The sequence below is a fragment of the Halichoeres trimaculatus genome, unplaced genomic scaffold, assembly GCF_033239565.1.
Source record: "Halichoeres trimaculatus isolate MK-OKI-2021-1 unplaced genomic scaffold, fHalTri1.1 fHalTri1_scaffold_3, whole genome shotgun sequence".
Lineage (NCBI taxonomy): Eukaryota > Metazoa > Chordata > Actinopteri > Labriformes > Labridae > Halichoeres > Halichoeres trimaculatus.
Genome location: NW_027437181.1, coordinates 6,029,852 through 6,050,076, shown reverse-complemented (window position 1 = coordinate 6,050,076; position 20,225 = coordinate 6,029,852). Strand labels below are relative to the sequence as shown.

At 40.7% G+C, this 20,225-nt stretch overlaps 1 protein-coding gene across 1 annotated transcript in view; it reads left to right on the top strand.

The window, feature by feature from the left end:
• Positions 1-11,279: 11,279 nt before the first annotated feature.
• The window catches only part of c1qtnf4 (C1q and TNF related 4), a 53,802-nt gene continuing 44,856 nt past the window's right edge, over positions 11,280-20,225 (top strand). The window contains exon 1 of the mRNA XM_074666273.1: positions 11,280-11,410. The gene's annotated coding sequence lies outside the window, so the exon portion shown is untranslated. The remainder of the gene's footprint in view (positions 11,411-20,225) is intronic.

Below are 20,225 nucleotides of genomic sequence, written 5' to 3'. Positions count from 1 at the left end.
CTGGTTCTCAGATGGATTTAAATTAATTAAGAATAAGTCAAAAATGTGCAGTTACAGAGTCTCTGGGTTCAGTTACACTTCCCTAACAACAAAATCTGCTGCATCAGTTCATGAAATCTGACACACCTACATGTCCCTCGAACTTGATGTACAGGGCCGGCCCATGGCATAGGCAGTATAGGCTAATGCTAGGGGCGCCGGCAATCATGGGGGCAGTGCGGCTATCTTTTTTGTATAAAAGAATTTCCTGACTTAAATTACAAATTAATGTCAATAATGTAATGTTACAAAAGAATCCTGCAGAGCATGACAATAACCTAAAAAAGGCTCTGTTTTCCTGCACTCGGCTTGATCCTGAAGGGCGCATGATCACAACATCAACAAAGCTCCTCACCTGCTCATAGGGCTGGACAATTAATTGGATTTTAATCGTGATTTCAATTTTGCCATCTGACAATCATAAAAACAATATAATCGGAGAAAAACAATTAATATGCCACACAGTGTAGATGTATGTGAGTTCCTGTGCTTCATAGCTCTTCTGTGTTCCATGTGCAGCCACAGCGAGTGTGTGTGACTTATGTGTATCAATTATACTGTATGTGCTACTTGCTGGTTCTTTAAAGTTGTGTTTAAATCAGTACTGAAGTTTTTGAATAAATGAATAATTGTGTATATTAATTGTGATTTCAATATCACTTATAATAATCAGGATTCTTATTTCTACCATAATCGCCCAGCCCTACCTGCTCATTTGTGGATAAGATGGACAGGCAGTTTATGCTGCTTAAATGATACTGACCAACAGTACGCTTACTAACAGGTATCATGTCAAAAAATCTAAAGCAGGGGTGTCAAACTGATCCAGTAAAGGGCCACTGTGGCTGCAGGTTTTCTTTCCAACCAAGCAAAAACACACCTGACGCAAATTATTCAATCAATCACCTGGATTGTCTTTTCATGTTTCATTTGTTGGATCAGGTGTGTTCTTGCTTGGTTGGAATGAAAACCTGCACCCACAGTGGCCCTTTACTGGATCAGTTTGACACCCCTGATCTAAAGCCTACAAGAGCCCAGGGGTGAAAGAGAGGAAGAGAGGAGGAGGAGGAATGCTAAAAAGACGAAGGTATGTGCGTAATGTTATTTAGAAATTTTACTCAATTATGCTAGTTTGTTATCAGTTGGTAGTCACGTTTGACTGTGTAAGTCCTAACTTCTAATAAAGCTAATGTCAGTGATTTTCACTACTTTTTAATCAGGTAAACAAACATTTTTATACATGTAGATAAAATAACCAGGTATAGAATTTGTCAGGGGCAGAAGAAGGAAACCAACATAGGGACAGTCAAAATGTTCACAAGTCTTTAATCAAGGGTATACTCTGTACATGTGAAGACAAAACAGCAAGGCTAAGCAAAAAATCCGACAGGCAAAAATCAGGAAACCAGGTTCGGGCAAAGGGTCAAAAACACAAAGATCAAATAGCAAAAGCAGGCTGGATGTATCGACTAGTGAGTAGTGATAATCTGGCAGAGAAGTGAGGGAACCCCAGAGCTAAAGAAGGAAAGGGGAGTGAACTAAACAAGACACAGGTGCAACACATTAGGGAGGGGCCAGGTGATCACCGGTGAGGAAAAGCAGGTAGACAGGAACTGAAAAAGATGAGAAGCAAGGATTAGCAACATGCAAAAACAAAAAGACATAAATAAATCTAAATAAACTTGACAGATACTGACAGAATTACAGTTTTTCTTTTGTGAGGCAAGCATCATTAGAGTTGATGAGTCTTATCAACATTGTTGTGCACTTAGTAAGCTAACATTCGGCTGATTTCAAATACAAATATTGTAATAAATAGTTTGAAGCACACTTGCCCTGCTGCTCTGATGAAGAGAACACATACCTAGGAACCTCTGGAATTAAGCTTTTCAAAGTAAATAGGGACATAGGGACAAATAATTTGTTTTTATTTTTATTTTTTGATAAGTTAAAATATATTTATATATATCAAAAGTGCACAATAAAACTAACAACTGTCAGAGTTAGAGTATATTTTACAGTTAACTGTTGACTCTTCCTGGTTCATTCATGTTGTCTGAACAGGACCTGATGCATATTAGCTGTAGTATTAAACCGCAGCAAGTTGTGCGGCTCCAAATCTCTAGCCAGACCCTTCTCCTCTGTTGTGCCCAAATGGTAGAATGAATTACCTAATTCAATACGATCCACAGAGTCCCTTTCTACTTTTAAGAGATGTCTGAAGACTCATCTGTTCAGGGAACACTTAATCTGACCCTTCTCCTCTTTTTCCTCAGGGCTAGAATGAGTCAGGAGGTCTCAGACCCAGCTCTTAGTGAATTTTCAGCCTAATTACTGAATGTTGTTGAAGGCTGAAGTGCATTGTTGCAGCAAGTAATTGTGGTTTGTTGGCTAGATGTACGTCACTTTGGACAAAAGGGTCTGCTAAATGAAACTGTAGAACTGTAGGACTTGCTCAACGAAAGATTTTCTTGACTTGAGCATCAGCTGCCTTCAGGATAACTGATACCTTAAAAAAGGCTGGAGGACTCGCCCATCCCTATTTTTATATTTATTTCAAGGTGACCTATAGCATCTGCAAGGTTTCCTGTAAAGGTTAATGAGGTGTCAGATGGATTCACAGAGCATATTTATAAAAGGGAGGAGTCCTTATGGTTTATAAAAACCAGAACCCGTTGTGTCAACTTGTAATTAATCTCAGGAGGGCTGAGCTCTACTTTCAGCAGCCAGGCAGGCGCAGTTTGATCACACACCAGCTCTGTGTTTGAGGTTTGTCAGAAAATATGTCTGAAATCAAGTGTTAGCTCTCCTTTCCAAATTCTTCACAAGGTTTCTGTCTGTCAATCATCCTCTCATGCTCTGATCGTCTCCCAAATTAAAGAAAACACCTCTCATCATATCTCTTAATCATCTCATCCATGCATCCCTCCAACTCTCCTCCATCTGTCTCTCTGGGTGGCACGCTGCAGTAATAAAACGTAATGTCAGGGAGGATGAAGATGTCATGTAGCAGGCTTATCGTCGTATCCATTCCCACAGATAAAATGCTGCTTTGTTATTAACAAGGTTGCCTAGAGCTGCCTACACACCACGTCACCTTCCATCTGAAGACAAGTCTTAATTCTAACACTGAGGGAAATAAAAACCAACTCTGCTGTTTGCCTCCAAGAGGAAGTATTCCCTTATCTGCTGCTGGTTGTTTTCCTCTCTTAAATTGGTATTCTAGAGATGACATTTCAAAGGCTTTTGGACTAGCAGTTGCATTTGCAGCAGATGCTTTTCTTGCTAATTAATGCCAACAAAGACAACTCTGACATTCCTTCACCAAGAGCAACAGAAACACGGGCTCCTTCTTTCCCACACTGACATAGGCGATGTTCATCTCTCTGCTCGGCACATTTACACCGGCTATAGGTTAATGAGCTAATCCCGAGTGGACGCAAGGATGGACGGTGATGAAAAGGCAGAAAAGGAAGTGAAGGACTGACAGTGAGGGGAGAAAATGGCAGGAGGGAAAGAGGAAATGAAGGGGGACATCGAGACCAATTTGCAGTCTTCTCCCATCATTAAGTGATAGCTGGGGTGGGTCGTTAGCCGAGCCTGTCCTGCTCCGGTCTCATGGTGCCGGATCAGAACACCTGCTGGAGGTGGCAGATGGCAGAATAAAGGGGCCCAGAAATAGACCTCCACCAGGGGAACAGTGTGGTGAAGGATTCAGCTCCTGGCCTATTTTCTTGAAGAGGAAGAGATGTGTGGAGATTTTTCAAAGCTGAGTAATAAAAATATTGTCTCTTATTTGTAAATCTTACCGGGATGTGTTGGAATGATATAACCTGTCAGCTTTTTTAGATAAATCAGCCCACGCAGTTGTTGTAGATGCAGATAACAGGCTGTTTCAGGTCTGATAAACAGGGATTTGATGAAATGATAGAATGTGATCAAGAAAACGCAGGTTCATTAAAAATCCTCTGGCATCATTAAACCCTGGCAGATGGCGCAGTGTTTATGTGAGTATGTACGTGGTGATGGAGCTGCCTGTTCGAAACCCTTTGGGATTACAGCATTCGAGCTCAACATAAATGGGTTTTGTTTGGTTTATTGATTATTTCTGTCCATTGAAAGTGCGTATAGGAGGCTGCCATCTTTGTTTTATTAGTCAACCAATCATTTGCTGTATTTGGACTAAATGACCCCAGAAGACCTCTTGGCCTTAATCCCCACACTGAAATACTTATATTTGCCTTTTCATTGGCCCTGGGGCTCCCCATGTGGACAAAAAGATTACTGCAATGTATTTTGTTGTTGTTGTTGTTGTTGTTGTTGGGGGTGGTGGAGTTTTTTTTTTTTTACATCTTGGGGGTATTGTTAAGCTATTTCTGACACGCGTAGAGTCATTTATGATGACATGAAGGCCAACAATCCAAAAAGTTACTGGATTTTTGACATTTTTTTTTTTGACATAAATTACTATTGTTTGTTTTTTTTAAATCTGTTTTTTTCAGCTGTTAAATCAGGCTTTATTTCCACTTTTCCCAGTTCAAGTAAAACCAATCCAGGGTGTCAAATGTTTTAGATATTGTTTTACTTCATGTTTTTATTCAATGTACACTACCGCTCAAAGTTCGACAAACAATGAACATTCAGTGACAGGTGCTATGTATCACATTAGGAGACATTTCACAGGATGCTTTTGATGATATTTGGAGACACAAAGATCAGAGATAATCTAGAAGTCACCAAGAGGCTCTAAAGTCTATATTGGTGGGATCTATGAATAATTTTACTTTTGAGAAGGTCGTTAAAAAGGTTCAGACTAAATTCACAGCTCCCAGAGCAAACCTGATAAACAGCATCTGGTTAGCATCAGCATCTCAGACAACAAGACAGGAATCAGCATTGTTCATGACAAAAATGTAACCTCCTTTTTACCATCTTTATCAAGAGTGTGTCTCTGTTAGTTTGGAGCTACAGTATTTACAATTTGCCAACCTTTGTTATCTCAGCTACAACAGATAAGCTAATGAATCTAAGCTTCAGAAGCTAATTTTCGTTTAACTAGAGCCCTTTGGACAATCATCACCGAAAACCAATAACAAGAACAAAACAGGCCAATGAACTCCCAACAAACAAAGAGACATGATGATCAGCGTAGCTCGGAGCTAACATTAGGCTAATTTTAGCTAACGTTACAGAAAATCCCAAAGCTTCCATCAGACTGCAGTGGTGGTTGAAGTGTTAAAGATAACTTTATATTTCTTTACAGAAAAGTCACAATATGCTGCCTCCAATGTGATGTCAGCTCACCTTAGAACAGATTAAGACATCCTTCATTTTGTTCACACAGATTTCATGTTGTGGTCCACCACACAACTTTATCCAAAGAAGACGCTTTTCTCTGTTGAGATGTGTCCTAGGAAATGGGCTAAAATGTACACCCTGTTGCCCACCCCCTAAGGATAACATTTAGGAATTGAGTTCTGTAAAAACTGTTTGACCATTTTTAAACTAAGAGTCTCAGAAAAACTCCATAAAACCAAACAAAAACTGACTTTCTGCAATGCATTTCAATAGACGTCCCAGCAGAGAATGTATGGGAATGGATATACGTACTGACTGGCTCATAGTGTTTCAGGGCGGGACTCAACTAGGGGTCAATGCTGCTCTGAAGTCCAGCATCCTGAAGTTGCCTCTTCACTACTGATGCTGACACTGGTGTTTTGGAAAAAAAAACAGTAAACAGCAGGGTAAGAGAGTTTAATTTTTCACAGTTTCTCACATTAAAAAGCCTTTCTTTTAAACCACAGCTGTGGACTAACGGGTCTCGAAAGAGGGTTCAATTTGATTCTGTAAACTTAAAACAGCGGCTGATGCTTCAAATACTGGACTAACCTGAAGAATGTGGTGTTCCCTTTTGTGTTCCTTTATGAACCTCTTAAGACCCAGCGGTCACATATGTGGACATCACATTTCTGCCTCTCAGACCCATGATACTTCATATTTTAAAACTTTGGCCTCTTATCCACATTTAGGGACACTGCCCGCATCATTTTTTGTGAAATCACAACATTACATCCATTTCAGTGAAAAAAAAAAAACCCAATATATTTTAGTAGAATAACACTACTAACAAACAACTAATAGAGAACTCATAACACAAATAATCAAACTCCCCGTACAATAGCAAGGTGAATTAAAAATTGCACACCAGACAAAAGCTCAGGTCTTAAGAGGTTAAGAAGAACACTTTTCATCTGTGCTACACAAGTGTTAAAGGTTTTCCAATAATCGGTGAGCCTTAGAAAATGATTGACTTGGATTAGCAGCCGTTGCAGGAGATCGATGCAGTGGACTGACAGTAGCTCATAACGGGCCTCTTTGCAAAGATGTACAAATCATTCTTTCAAAATGATCTCATCAAATTCTGATAGATTGTGAATTGCATCAAAAGACTTTTTTGGGGTGGTGTTGACATTTTTATGTTGCCCTGTATTTTCTTGCGTATTTATAATGTTGAAACTGTTTAGGACTTCATCTGACGTTCCCCTGGGCCTCCTGAAGAAAATATGTGGTGTCAGGGCCGACTTTGGTGAAGTCTCCTGAGTAAAGGGTCGCCCTCAGTTGAATATTTCTTGATGAAGTGTATTTGTGTATCTGAGGATTGTGATGTAGTGGTCCAGGACTCAGACTCACATCCTGATCTTCAGAACTTATGACTCAGCTTGGACTCGAGTACTGATGACTCAGATTTGAGCAGTGACGGCATCAGGGCTAAGAACATGGAGAGGAGGACTTGGATTAGATTTTTGATCAAGACAAATCCTTTATTTTGTTTTGTAGAAAGCTCAGCATTGACTCAGTTTAACAAAAGACTGTCCTGTGGAAACCCTTTGTCACCAACCTTGGCGCCACCATAGATGGTGGTTTTAAAGTCAAACAGATCAGCACAGTTGTTAAATGAGGCTTTCATCACCTTTGTCTTTTATAAGTTAAACCATTATTATCTTTTAAACACTTTGAGCATGCTTTTATTTCGTAACGCCTAGACTGCTGTAACACACTTTGTACCTGCATCTCAAATAACACACTTTCAGACTTTCAGTTACTCCAGAGCTCTGCGCCATGACTTTTAACTGGAACCCAAAAAACTAAACATATAACTCCAATGATTGCGTCTTTACAATAGCTTCCTCTTAATTTTAGAATTGATTTTAAGATTTTATTGTTTGTTTTAAAGTGTGGTGCCTAAGACGAGACTTAAAACCAAGGAGGAGAGGGTATTATCTATGGTCGGCCGTAAACTCTGGAAAACTCTGCCCCTTCATGCTCCCACAGTGGAGTGTTTCAAGTTTTAGGTACCAGTTCCTGTTTGAGTATATTTTCTTGGTGTTATTGGTTTTTGGTTTTATAATTGATTCTTTTTCTTTTTTTTTTTTTTTGATGTTTTGTGCAGCACTTGGGTTCAGACATTCAGTTTATAAAATGTGCTGTGTAAATAAAGTGGACTGAATTGGACTGGATTCGGTCAAGCCTCTCCAACACCTGTGAGGATATCCAGAGAGTGAAGTCAGAAGGTGCATCTGGCAAAGTGTTTAAAGCATATGTCCCATAAACGGAGGCAATTATCTCTATATCATCTGCATAAAGTGTGTTTACACGAGGAAGGACAAAGTGGTGATTTTGAAAAATATCCACATTTGTTAAAAGTTGTTGTGTTAAACTTCTGATCCAATCCTGACTTCTTCACAGACTGTTTCCTCTGAACTTCATTGCTTTTTTGCTTCTGTAGATAAACCAGCTTTCCCACCTCTGCTGAGTGTGGGCTTTTTCTATAAACTAACATTTCTCACATTTAAGCTATTTTTGAAAAACTGGGTCACAGAACGCCTAAAAACTGCCAGGGTAAGATGCTCCGTATTCAGTAGAGTTTTTAAAATCTGGTGCCCGAGGCATCGATTTAGAAACACCACACCACTTCTGATCTCTTTTACTGGCTGTAAACTTCACCGAGTCCCAGAATGACCCTAAAAGGGTTCATTGTTCATAAGAGGAGCTGAATCATCAACGGAGGTGAACTTCCTCTCTACAACAGAGTAAAGCAGTGTAATAAAAATCTGTACTTCTTGGAAACTGATACGTAACCTGAGCTGTCCCTATTTTTAACCCATCGTAATCCCAAAGTTAAAGCTTCATATTCCTCTGATTTCACACATTTTCTGTGTTTTTGTGGGTTTATGTTGACATCCCTTCATTTTAGCGTAAACAGTGCAGATCTGTACCGAGCTTTGGTGGCTTCTCCTTCCATCACCTCCCTCCTCTGGTCAGAGCAGACGCACAAAGCCAGCATGCCATTAGACCTGTTTAGCCTCATTGCATCGCCCTGCTTCCCACTCCTCTAATTCTATTCCCGCACCTTAGCCAAAACACAGAAAGAGCGCCAGTTTGCTGAGCAGCGTCCTGGCTGCTCGGAGGCATCAGAGCGCGGCAGCCTGCCAAACGCCGGCCAAGAAAAGCAAAGGCACAGGAGGGATTTAGTCAAGTGCTCATTTAAATATGAGCGAGCAACAGACTGTGGAATTTGAATGAGATTATAAAGGGAGACTAGCTAGGATGAATTTCAATTTCAGAGCATTACATGTACTCTCCCCCTCTCCCTGTGGCTCCCCCGCCTCACCTCCCTCCCTCCTTCCCAGAGGTGAGATAATGACTCCCAACAACAAGCAGGAGGGAGGAAGCTGGCAGCGCTGTCGCCACATAGCGAAACACCAACGGCTATTATGGCACAGCTGCTCCTCCCTCCCATTTATCGGGGAACACACACACCCACACACGCACACACACATATACACACCGTACCAACAGAGGATGATAGTCCAGCTTGTTTCATTGATGTGTTGAGTACTTTATTTTCCAGACATGGCTTTTTATATGTCAGAACGGATCACGCTGCTTTGATCACTAGAATAACCATACTTTGGATGCGCAGAAAGATGTCCGTTAAATCTGACATCTGTTTGGGATAAGAAATGTAAAGAAAGAGACAAAAACAGAGAAAGATGGAGGATTGAACAAAATCCGTTCTGGGGTGACTAAACCAGGATGGCGAGGGTATCACTTGAGTCTTTCATGTGGGAAACACAGCAACATGTGTACAAAGATAATCTTATTCTTTTTTACTAATCAGCTCAATCAGAAATCGTATGCCTTCTTTTTTTGTGCATGTTCAGATTTCCATAGCAGGGGGCCTGTGGACTGAAACATTTGAGAACCTGCTCTAGCACCATGAAGATGTTTTTGAGAAGTTTTTCTCTCTGAAGTTTGTGAAAAGGAGCGAAATCTGTAATATACCAAAAATCCCTTGATGTCCTGTGGACAGGAAATTTCTCAGGATGTAGACCACTATTCTTTGCACACTGTTTCCCAAAATGCACAGCACTGATGTTTTTTTTACCCATTCATGGAAGGGGACAAGTAGAGTGGCTGACAAGAGCCAAAAGTGCTGCAAAGGATGTACATAATGATAGAAACGCATCATATTTGGAAACACTGCACATTCAAAAGCAAATACAACAACTGAAATAAACTGCAAAGGAAATAAATGTTCTGTAATGAGGCAAAACAAGTGCATTAATATGGGAGCAAAAAAAAGAAACATTTTAACAGACACTGAATTTTAAATACTGAATTAAACTGAGTTGGAAAAATTAAATTAGAACATCCTGAATCTTTGTGTTGTTGAGTATTGAAACTTGAATTTTTGGACCCAAATTTTTATGGGATTTTTTGGGGATTTGAGGTTTTGATAGGTGAATTCAGGACAAATGAATTCAGATACGTAGTTTTCATGGCAAAATACATTCAATGCATTGAATTCAGTGGTGTTTTTGTTCCAGTATTTCTCTTTCTTGCTTTCATATATCAACACCAAACATGCAGCCAAGCATTAAAATGGAAGTCAAAAAGTAACCAGTAAAAACTGCAAACACAGAAAAGCTGCAAGTTCTGCCTGAGGGCCTCTGCATACCAACAATGATGCAAATAAATGGCATGAAATTGCAAAAACTATGGCGGCGTCATGTTCAATTTCCGCAGCTACTCTCCTCCAAACGGTCAGGTGTGTGCTCGTCGCAAGCGAAACTTTGGGAAAATCAACCCTGGTCCAAAAAAATAAGAGCCGCAATTTTGCTCAGGAAAATAATTTTGCTGTTGTGAAAGCTTGCATTGAAAATCAGAAGATTCAAAAAAATACCTAACGTGCAAAATATTCATGTGAAAAATCCCCATCTGGTGTGCAAAGGGCTTTATGCGTAAGTATTCCAGGCCTGTAGGGGGTGCTCTATGGTAGCTCATGAGAGGCAGACAGAGAAAGAGGCAAATGCACTTGAATCATCATGAGAATTAACCGTGACTGCTGATTGCTTGTTTATGAAGGATTTATTCTATGTGTTCTATCTCCTATAACCGAAGAGGTGGGGTTTATGGTCAATACTTTAGTCTGCCACCAGAGGGAGCCTGAAATTTCTCAGCTTCAAAATCAGGGGAAAAAAATGCGGCATACACTTGTCATGGTCTTCTTTTTGGGATCTTGTCCACTACAACAAGCCGTCCACGTTAATTATCCCCTACCTGACTGATCCTCACTGTCCCACACACGCACACACACACTTACTTATATATGGCATGAACTGGGGACTTAAAACATACACTGAAAAAGTGGGGACGTCTGTTTCTGGTCACTCAAGAGAAACAAGAAACAGCAGAAGAAATAAACTCTCTGTGGAAAACATTATTTGAATGAGATTTCTGATGTTTTTTCTTCTTTTTTTTTTTTTTTAAAAGACGGTCCCCAGAGAGAGGACTTGTAGGGCTGCTACTCATCAAGTCAGGGACCTCCTCATACCGAACCATCTGTGCTCATTCTTTCACTTCATGAGCACAAACACTCACATATAAAGCTGGATTTAGAGGAACAGAGCATCTTATCAGAGCAAATCTAACCAGTGCATCCACTGCAGTGGTACGCATTGCACCTCCAAAACCCTTTTATTAATCCCCAGCCCCCCCACAGTATACATCTCTGTTTGTGTAGGTGGTGGTGATGCTGATGGGGAGGGGGGCTAACGCTGCTTCAAAGACAGCAGCAGGTTGAAGAGAGACACTGAGGGAGGAAGAGAGCAGCAGATGGAGAAAAAGCAGCGAGTGACGGGAAAAAAGAGCAAGGAGGGTGGGAGGGAGGGAGGGAGCAGAAAGAGGAGGAGATAGAGAGGGGGAGTAACGGCAGAGAGAGTAAAGGAGGAGAGGTTTGTCCACAGAGAGAAGTTTGAGCTCTGCGCTTCACACACACAGCCGAGGAGAGAAGATAACACACTAACAGGTGAGACTACTCCTCTTCTCTTCTTGGCTTTAAAGCTCTAATGCATGCTCTAATCTGAAAGTGCATGAAAGAGAAACTTGGTGAGTGTGCAGGCATTCAGTGTGCACACAGGAGGAGGTTTTTGTTGCATCCTGAGAGACAAACACAAACAAGGAAAGAGTCCAGTGTGAGGGTGTCATTTTCCAGATGAATACAGAAAAGACGGGAGTGTATCAGTGGGATTACTGGATGCTCTCCTGAAGTATCGCCTGCCTGCAGCGTGAGAGCTGGTGGAAAGCTCTGTAGTGTCTCTGTGCGTTCAGCAGTCGTGCCGCGTTTGAGCAGCATGCATTATTTATCTGCACTGATCTCCAGAAACAGCGATACCTCTGTGGGAGGACGGTATGCACTGTAATGTATTCACAGTGTTAATATCACATGTGAGAGTGGGCTACTATGATGCACTGTGTGTGTGTTTGTGATTGAGAGTGTGTGTGTGTGAGAGGAGAGCTGCATCTTTTATACCATCAGCTGTGCCACACTTGCTCCCTCCTGTTTGTAGCATCTTGTCACAGTGGGTTGCAGCGTGGCAGAAGCAGTATGCATGGATATCCTATGGTTAATTTATGGTCATTATCTGTGGAGAAGATGCAGGAGATCCCTGCAGCGGGAGGAGGAGGAGGAGGAGGTGGAGGAGGTGGATGAGATGTGGCTTATCTTCAGATGGTTTCACTGATTCCTTTTGTCTGCAGATAGAGAATCAGAGTATAACATGCAGCAGCTGCAGGCTAAAGATTCATGATCTGACTCAGTGTGTGTGTGTGTGTGCAGGTTACACGTTGGTAAGGGGCATATGCTTGTGATATTTACAGCATCTGTGTGTGTTTGCGCGCTTGCATCCAGCTGCTTCTCTTCTTTTTTATTGCCCAGTGACGGCAGCTCCTGTTGAGAGAGCAAACAAAGACTGCAGTAACTTCCACCTGTAATCACACAAAATCACACAATATCACTCACACACATATGGGATATTCATATATTGCAGAAAAGTAAAGAAAACACTCCTTCAGGCAAAGAGTGAAGGAAAACATCACATTCACAGAAACTCCTCATGCACTTTTCTCTGCTTCGTCTTCTTTGCAGTTTTTTTGCACTGGCATGCTCCTGATGTTTTAAAAGTTTTGATCGTCTAGAAGCAAAATATTTTGCAACTCTGTTCTTAAAATAGCAGACAGTAAAACTCAGAGAAGAGATTGATGAGTATTTAGCAATTCTCTTGTTTCTTAAAGTTACAGTGGGAAGTTTTTAACTATTGTACAGACGCCTCTTCATGACCTGAAATGAGATTATCAGGGACATGAGTAAATATTTAATTCTTTAAAGTGAAATTAAATACCTGTATATAGCTGAGGCCATGGTTGCAACTCTCAACAGGTGTCATTTCAAGTCTTTGTTTTCTTCATTTCCACAGTGCCAATCTACATACACACAATTAGAGCTACAGGACAAGAAAAAATAAAATGCACCCTCACCAATAACCCAAGCAAAATGAAAACATTTACAACACAAACACAAGAGAAGTAAGAAATGACAAACCTCTGGAGTTAAATAACTCTTAAAACTTTTTAAACATTTAACAGTTCAAATACACAGCAAACAAACCCTGCAAGATTATGATCAACACTTCAAATTACAAATTATTGATGGGCTTGAACAACTTCTGTGACGTCAAATAAGCAAACAAACAAAGCTAATTTAGCCGGCATTATGGGGCACAGAGATAAGGAAAAGCTACTTTGTAGCTGCTCTCTATCTTGAGTAAAAAGCTAAACATTAAACACTACAAAACAAAACAAAACAAAACAAACAAACCCAATGAAATAAGTACCTTGTTTTTAGCTGAGCAGGACACTATCCTGGAAAACGATTCACTTCAAACACAGCCCATGTAACACCTAGCAGGACTCACCTACCAGCATTGTTTTTTATCACAACGTGTATATTATTCACACCAAACTCAGCCTTCAAAATAAAAGCCCCACTTCATTTTATCACTATGGAAACAAAAGAACAAACAAATATGAAAGGAAACATCACAAACTAACACCTTTTCATACCAAATGACTGATACCTGCATCATTTACACCAACCCTGGGGTGTTAGTGTTCAGATCAAGCGGCAACCTCTGGTCTTAAAAAAATGAGGGGCCGTTTACATGACAATGGTTTTAACATGAAACGCAAAGTATTGCTATGTTTTGCCACTCATTAACAATAAAAGAGCGTCTTAGCCGACCTAAAATGCAAACTTTTGAAAACGGCCTCAAGAGTGGAAGTTTTCTTAAACGCTGCCACCACCATTGCTGTGTAAACAGTAAGCTGGCGGTTTCAGTGGAAATGCCGACATCACTCTCTGTTTTGCGCAAGCCAACAGTACAGCAGGACTGTTGTTACAATCCATGCTAAGTACCGTGTTGTGCTTGTGTTGCTAAATCTGCTAAACTCGGCCCAACTCTACCTCAGTGGAGATCTACCAAAAGCTGCTTCTAGATATGACAGTTGTAGTGCCACCTACAGGCATGTCTACTACTGCGCTTTTAGTCCCTCAGCATTTTCGTGTAAATGCAGTTTTTTTTTTCACTTCGATTTAGCGTTTTCAGGTTAAGTGTTGTCGTGTAAATGGGGCCTGGAGCAATGCATAAAATTCTGCTGTTCCTGGAGTGTCCACTTGAGGTCAGGTGACTGACCAGCACCCTATAACTGTTAGTGTGGAGACTTGAAGCCTGCATCACTTCCAATATGGCCGCGCCTGCCAATCTGCTTCAAAAATCAGTTCCAGAAACAGACGGGTGATGTTGCATTTCTTTACTCTGTTAACATTTTTTTGGACCATTCTTACAGTGAGAGTTGTTCATTGCACGGTTTCCTGGTGATGTTTTTGTGATGAATCATATCGATGCCTGTATTTTTATACTTTAGACACTAGGAGCTCCTGTTGGTATGCAAATTTCTCAGTGCAATCTAAAAATTTTCCGCTTGAAAAGGACCATGTGAGGAGGTGAGGCTGTTAGAAAAACGTCATTTGTCCGCACGGAGCTGCTTTAATGGGAGCCCCAGAACAGGCATTATGATGCTGGGTAATGCTAAACCAGTACCACTTGACAGGGGTCACCAGAATCAACACAACATGCAACCAGAATGAGCCACTAAGGCTGCAGCTCCATACCACAGCTAAAAGCTACTGAGCTGGAAAGGTAACAACGTGTGGGTTTCTGATTTTTTGTTCTTCATCAGAAAAGAGCTTCTGTTTTTTAAAGTGAAGCTGAAATTTATTCTGGGAAGGCAATTAATCAGAGCCTGTGTCTTTGCTTTGGGCAAAAAGAAAAAATAGAAAAAACAAGAATTGGATTATTTTTTTTGAGAATAATGATGTTCAGTGTATAGAAAAGGCAAATCACATGTGCCATGAACACATTCTTCTCATCTCATCAAAAAAAGACAGGAGCAGTGACCCAAATCAAAAATTCAGGATCCTAAATTCCCCAGAAAAGAAAAGCAAAAACGAGACAGAACAGTTTTCGTTATCCAGGTCACGGCTCTGAAGCTCTCAGTTTGCATCACTTCACTCAGAGTTCAGTTTTTAATAGTTTCTCCACAAAAAGAATGACGAGGGATCAGTCAGCTGTTTGTTGACGTACCTGTGACAGGTGTTTCTTCTCCCTGAGGAAGATCCTCTGATGTGATTTTCCTCAGCAATCTGTATCGAGTTAATTATAACGACTGAAGAGTGAAAAACAAGCCTCGGACTTTTATGCTGCAATTATTTTTAACAAGTCCCGTCACGTATCCCACACACGGCCTCCGTCTGCCTCATGCAGAGCTCTGAATTACTGAAGCTTCCCTTTCACACACTTAATTCTATTACCACATGCAAGAGAGAGCACAGCGAATCTTAATGATGAGTGATAATCCTCTGTGAGATCTGGGCTCTTCAAAAGGTCCTGAACCTGACGTGGAGCCGTGAAGCTGTAGGAGTGTGTCATGGATGAGACGCTTCTGGTTTGGTTGGAGAATTAGGAAAAAGGATTTACCAAAGTCTGGAGGCTTGGCGGAGATAATTTTTTTTAGGTTAAGGGCTGTTAAAGGGTTAATTTTTAAAACTCAATGAATCACAGGAGTTCAACCATCTCAACTAATCACACATTTAGTTCCCGTCTCAATCTCCTTTGCTTTGAATTTAAATGAAGTTTGATATCACCAGTCCATATCACCAACGTAACCTGATGATCTAGATATTCATATAGATGCTGCATGAGTGAGCTCTAAAACCAGGATTTAAGAGTGCTATGAGAACTTTCCATTTGACGTTAATTTTAGTGACATATTAAGCTGGAAATGCCCCGTATAAAGACTCCATATCCCATGAGCACCATCACTTTCTTTTATAAAGATGTGACTCTTACCAAGACGTGCATTTGTTTTGGAGAGCAGATCTTCTGTTTAACTCTGCTTTTCTTTGTTTAAGACAACTTTTCCCATCATGCAAATCAATACAGTCATGTATTTATGTAAAGTTATGTAAAGTGATTTGAAAGGTGACAACAATCAAACTCTGTAAACTCAATTTGTAGTTCAGTGTCCAGCAGACTTTTAAGTGTTACTCACAGCCCGGTGCTCTGAGACGTGTCTTTAACATGAAACGTTTGTGAAAAATGGACAGCAGTGTTGCCAACTTAACAACTTTGTTTCCATATTTAGCAACTTCTCAGATTCCTCTAGCAACTTTTTTTGTTTGTTTGTTCTTTGAATGAAATTTTTTTTAGCAGTGTTTCAGCTGCAGCCAGAGCAGCCAACAGCATGCACATGAATTGCACAAGTGTTTTTCTCTTTGAGTCTTGTTTGGATCCCAAGCCTGGATAAAGGAGGGTTGATATTAGACATAAAAAAATAATTAAAAAAAAAATAAAACAGGAAGCAGCACAAGAGAGTTCACTTGTAGTTCTGAGCATATTTACACTTAAAAAAAAAAAAAAAAGTTTTGTTTTAGATGCTTTATGTCTCTGGGGTGCGGATTGTAAATTTACACACACTACAAATAGAATATTTCCACATTTAGCTTTAAAACATCACTTTTTATGCAGATTTAAAAGAATATTGGCAAAATATTTCTGTCAAGTATTATATGCAAATGCTGACTGTTTTATCTAAATGTTCAATGTTTTATATATATATATGCCTTCAAATGTCTAGATTCTAAATATGTAGCTACATTTCTAAAGATTTAGTTTACATTCTAAATATTTAATCAAGATTTATAAATATTAAGCTAAGAACCAGCCACGAGCGATTTTGAAATTTGTCGAGGTCTACATCTTCAATGTCCATGTCAGGATCTTCAACAGTGCCATCACAGCACTTGGTGTGTTTCTTTTTTAACGGCTGATTTACCTGACTGTGTTTGACATATTAAAAAATTGACTCCCTGAACTTTTATTTTGGTGCTTCTGGCAGGCGGGGGTATGAATTTGCGTATTAGCTAAATATTTAGAAATCTTTGCTCAAGATTCAGGAATCTTGGCTAAATATGTAGAAATCATTGTGAAATATTTAGATACCAAAGCTTTATATTTAGAAGTCTTAGCTAAATACGTACATTTAACATTTAGCTAAAACATTTAACATTTTATATAATTTTTGGCAGATTTATATTTCACAAATATTTCTCTAAATCTGCAGAAAAAGTGATGTGTTAGAGCTAAATGTGGAGAAATATTGTTATTTGTAATGTGAGTAACTTAATAAAGGCGCACCATATTTGTCTCTCCCACAACCCTCTTCCTCTCCCCAATTACATGCAAATTGCTTATTATGCAAATTAGGTTTTCTTTTAGCAACTTCTGGGACAGCCAATAGCTACTTTTCTTACTGAGGAGTTAGCAACACTGTCTACCAGTGCTCATCTACTGAGGTCTAAATTGTGCAGAAACAGCCACAATCCTTAAATGATCAAAGTTTGATGTAAATTCAGAAGCAGACTCTGCAGAGGTCTTCACTCTTAAATTGATCTTTCCTTCACTGATATTTTGAAAAGGACTCCAGAGTGAGACGGCAGCAACTAATAGTATGAAAGACCTTCTGCAAATCAGCTGAGGATCGCAGCGGTTTAATCTCTGCAATATTAAAATCTGAAAAGATTTGCCACAAAACACTTACTGCGTGCTTTCCTGGAAAAAACAAAGAGAATATTTCACCGAAGAATCATTTTAGAGAACTGCGCTCTTTTATTTCTGAGAGGAAGGAGGTGTTCTTGATCTTTCCTGAAGAGACTCTGCTTGAAATCGAGTGTTTCTGACCTTTCCTGAGATGGAAAATCACCAGTTTGGGCCATTTGCAAAGGCAGTTTGGCTGCTGTGGAGTGCACCTCTGCAAACAAGCTGAACTCTCAAAGCAGATGGAGGTCTGTTTGTTCTGAGCCTGCCGGTCTTCTAACCACAACATGCAGCCCACACAGGACCCAGAACCACATGAGAGTGTTGAACGACTGCAGGTGAGTGTGTTACAGCAGCCAGGAGAAATAGAGTCAGGCTGTTTAAGCATTTCCTTCACACCTCCAGGTTTGGATTACTGAGAGTGTCTGATATGAATAAGCTGCGAGTGGAGAAATCATGACAGCTCTGCAGCACAAGATGACTTTGAGTCACACGGGGAGTCATCTGATAATCCCTCTGTTGCATCACTTATCTGTCTCCTGCAACACCCTGGAAATCTTGCAAACATGCACACATTTTACTCCTTCTCTTAATCCTCCTAAACTCCTCGACCCAGAGCTGTGACTGAGGGCACCGTTCCTGTGTGTGTGTGTCTGTGTGTCTGTGTGTGTGACTCAGACTAAAGCACTCCAAACTAATTAGGCTAATTAAACTGGAAGGCTTTAGGATGTTTCTTCCAGGTACACATTTATACAACAGCAGGGAGTGCAGAGTGAGCACGGCCAATTAGCAGAAATTGCTGCCGCTACGAGTTCAAGGTGAAAAAGTAGCAGAATAATCTCTTCAAGGAGCTTTTTTTCAGTGTGTGGGCACATTGGGCAAAGCTGCAGAGAGAATCAAGGAAAGAGACACAGGTTTGAGACAAACTGCTCCATGAGGAAAACGATGGGAAGATCCGTCAATGTAAGTGTTTATGATTCAAGAGACTTTGGTAGTTAGTGCCAGATGGGCTGGTCCACCCTTAAAGAAGACGGACTACAGCAGCAGAAGACCACACCGGGTGACCCTCCTGTCAGCTAAGAACAGGAAACTGAGGCTACAATTCACACAGCAACACCACAACTGGACCATAGAAGACTGAAAACCATTGCCTATTGCGATGAGTCTGGATTTCTGCTCCACATTCAGTTGGTCAGCTCAGGATTTGGAGTCAACGGCATGGAATCATGGATCCATCCTGCCTTGGATCAACGTTTCAGCTGGGAGACTTTCTTGGTACATTTTAGGTCCCTTTAGCCCTGTTTCCATCAAGCTGTCCAGTACGGGTTGGTAGAGTTTGATAGGCTTATTCCTGGTTAAAGCCTGATCCTGTCTGCTTTCTCACAGCCAACAGTGCCCCTGTTGAAAGTCGGCGTTAAAACCAGATGTCACTAGTCGCATCGGACTTCAGGGTTTTTAGCTCCACCTTCCTGGGTCAGATCGGTATGTCTGGTGCCCCAACAGAAGGGTACCACTAAAAGTGGGACGGAACGGGTTGGTAATTTGGGGACCTGCCCTGGATTTAGTCAAAGGAAACGCCACAAAACAGGAACCATACCAAGACGATGTAACCTGAACCTTCAGTACCAACTGAGCATGGTTTAAAGTCCACAGCCTACCTGAGTATTGTTGCTGACCATGTCCATCCCTTTATGAGCACAGTGTACCCATCTTCTGATGGCTACTTCCAGCAGGATAACACTCCATGTCATAAAGCTGGAATCATCTCAGACTGCTTTCTTCAACATGACAATGAGTTCCCTGTACTCACATGGCCTCCACACTCCCCAGATCTCAATCCAATAGAGCACCTTTGGGATGTGGTGGAACGGGAGATTCTCATCATGGATGTTCAGCCGACAAATCTGCAGCAGTGGTGTGATGCTATCATGTCAATAGTTGCAGAATTAAGACACTTTTGAGGGAAAACAGCAGTCTAATGCAATGATTGACAGCACTGGCTCAGGGGGGTGGAGCTGCATTGTGAGCTTTGACGTTCAGGCAATCACCCATGCAGTGAAACCCTTGTAGTAGCAGAAAACAAAACCATCCTAACCAGGCGTGCTGGCTCCAAATGTGTTTGTCATGAAATAGCTCAGATGTATATTTTCCACTGAATCACGCTGTTGCTTTTAGATTCTGGTCATGCATAACAAACTCAAAACAATGTGTTAATTAATCCTGGAGATGCTTCTGTGTTTCAAATAAATGGGGAGACTTGGCTGCCCAACAGACCCGGGATCCTGGCACCATGAAGTCCTCTGTTCACTTTGTATGAGATGAGAAAAAAATAAAAAGAGGTCAGAATGCACATGATAGAATAGAATAGTAAAAATGTCCAAATAGTCTTATAATTATATTAATTGTCTCATTACACTTTGGGATGTGGTGAAACGGTAGATTCTCATTGTGGATGTAGATTGGGTGCATTGGCTGTCTCAGACAACAAACTGCAAAAAGAGTCCAACTGCACAATTTGCACCAACTTTACTCCCCACTGCTGTTGCTATAATTGCTGCTGGAGCCAATAGGACAATATCCATGTTGATTAGCCAGCTGAATTAGCATGGAAACCAATGTTTTTTCACATTG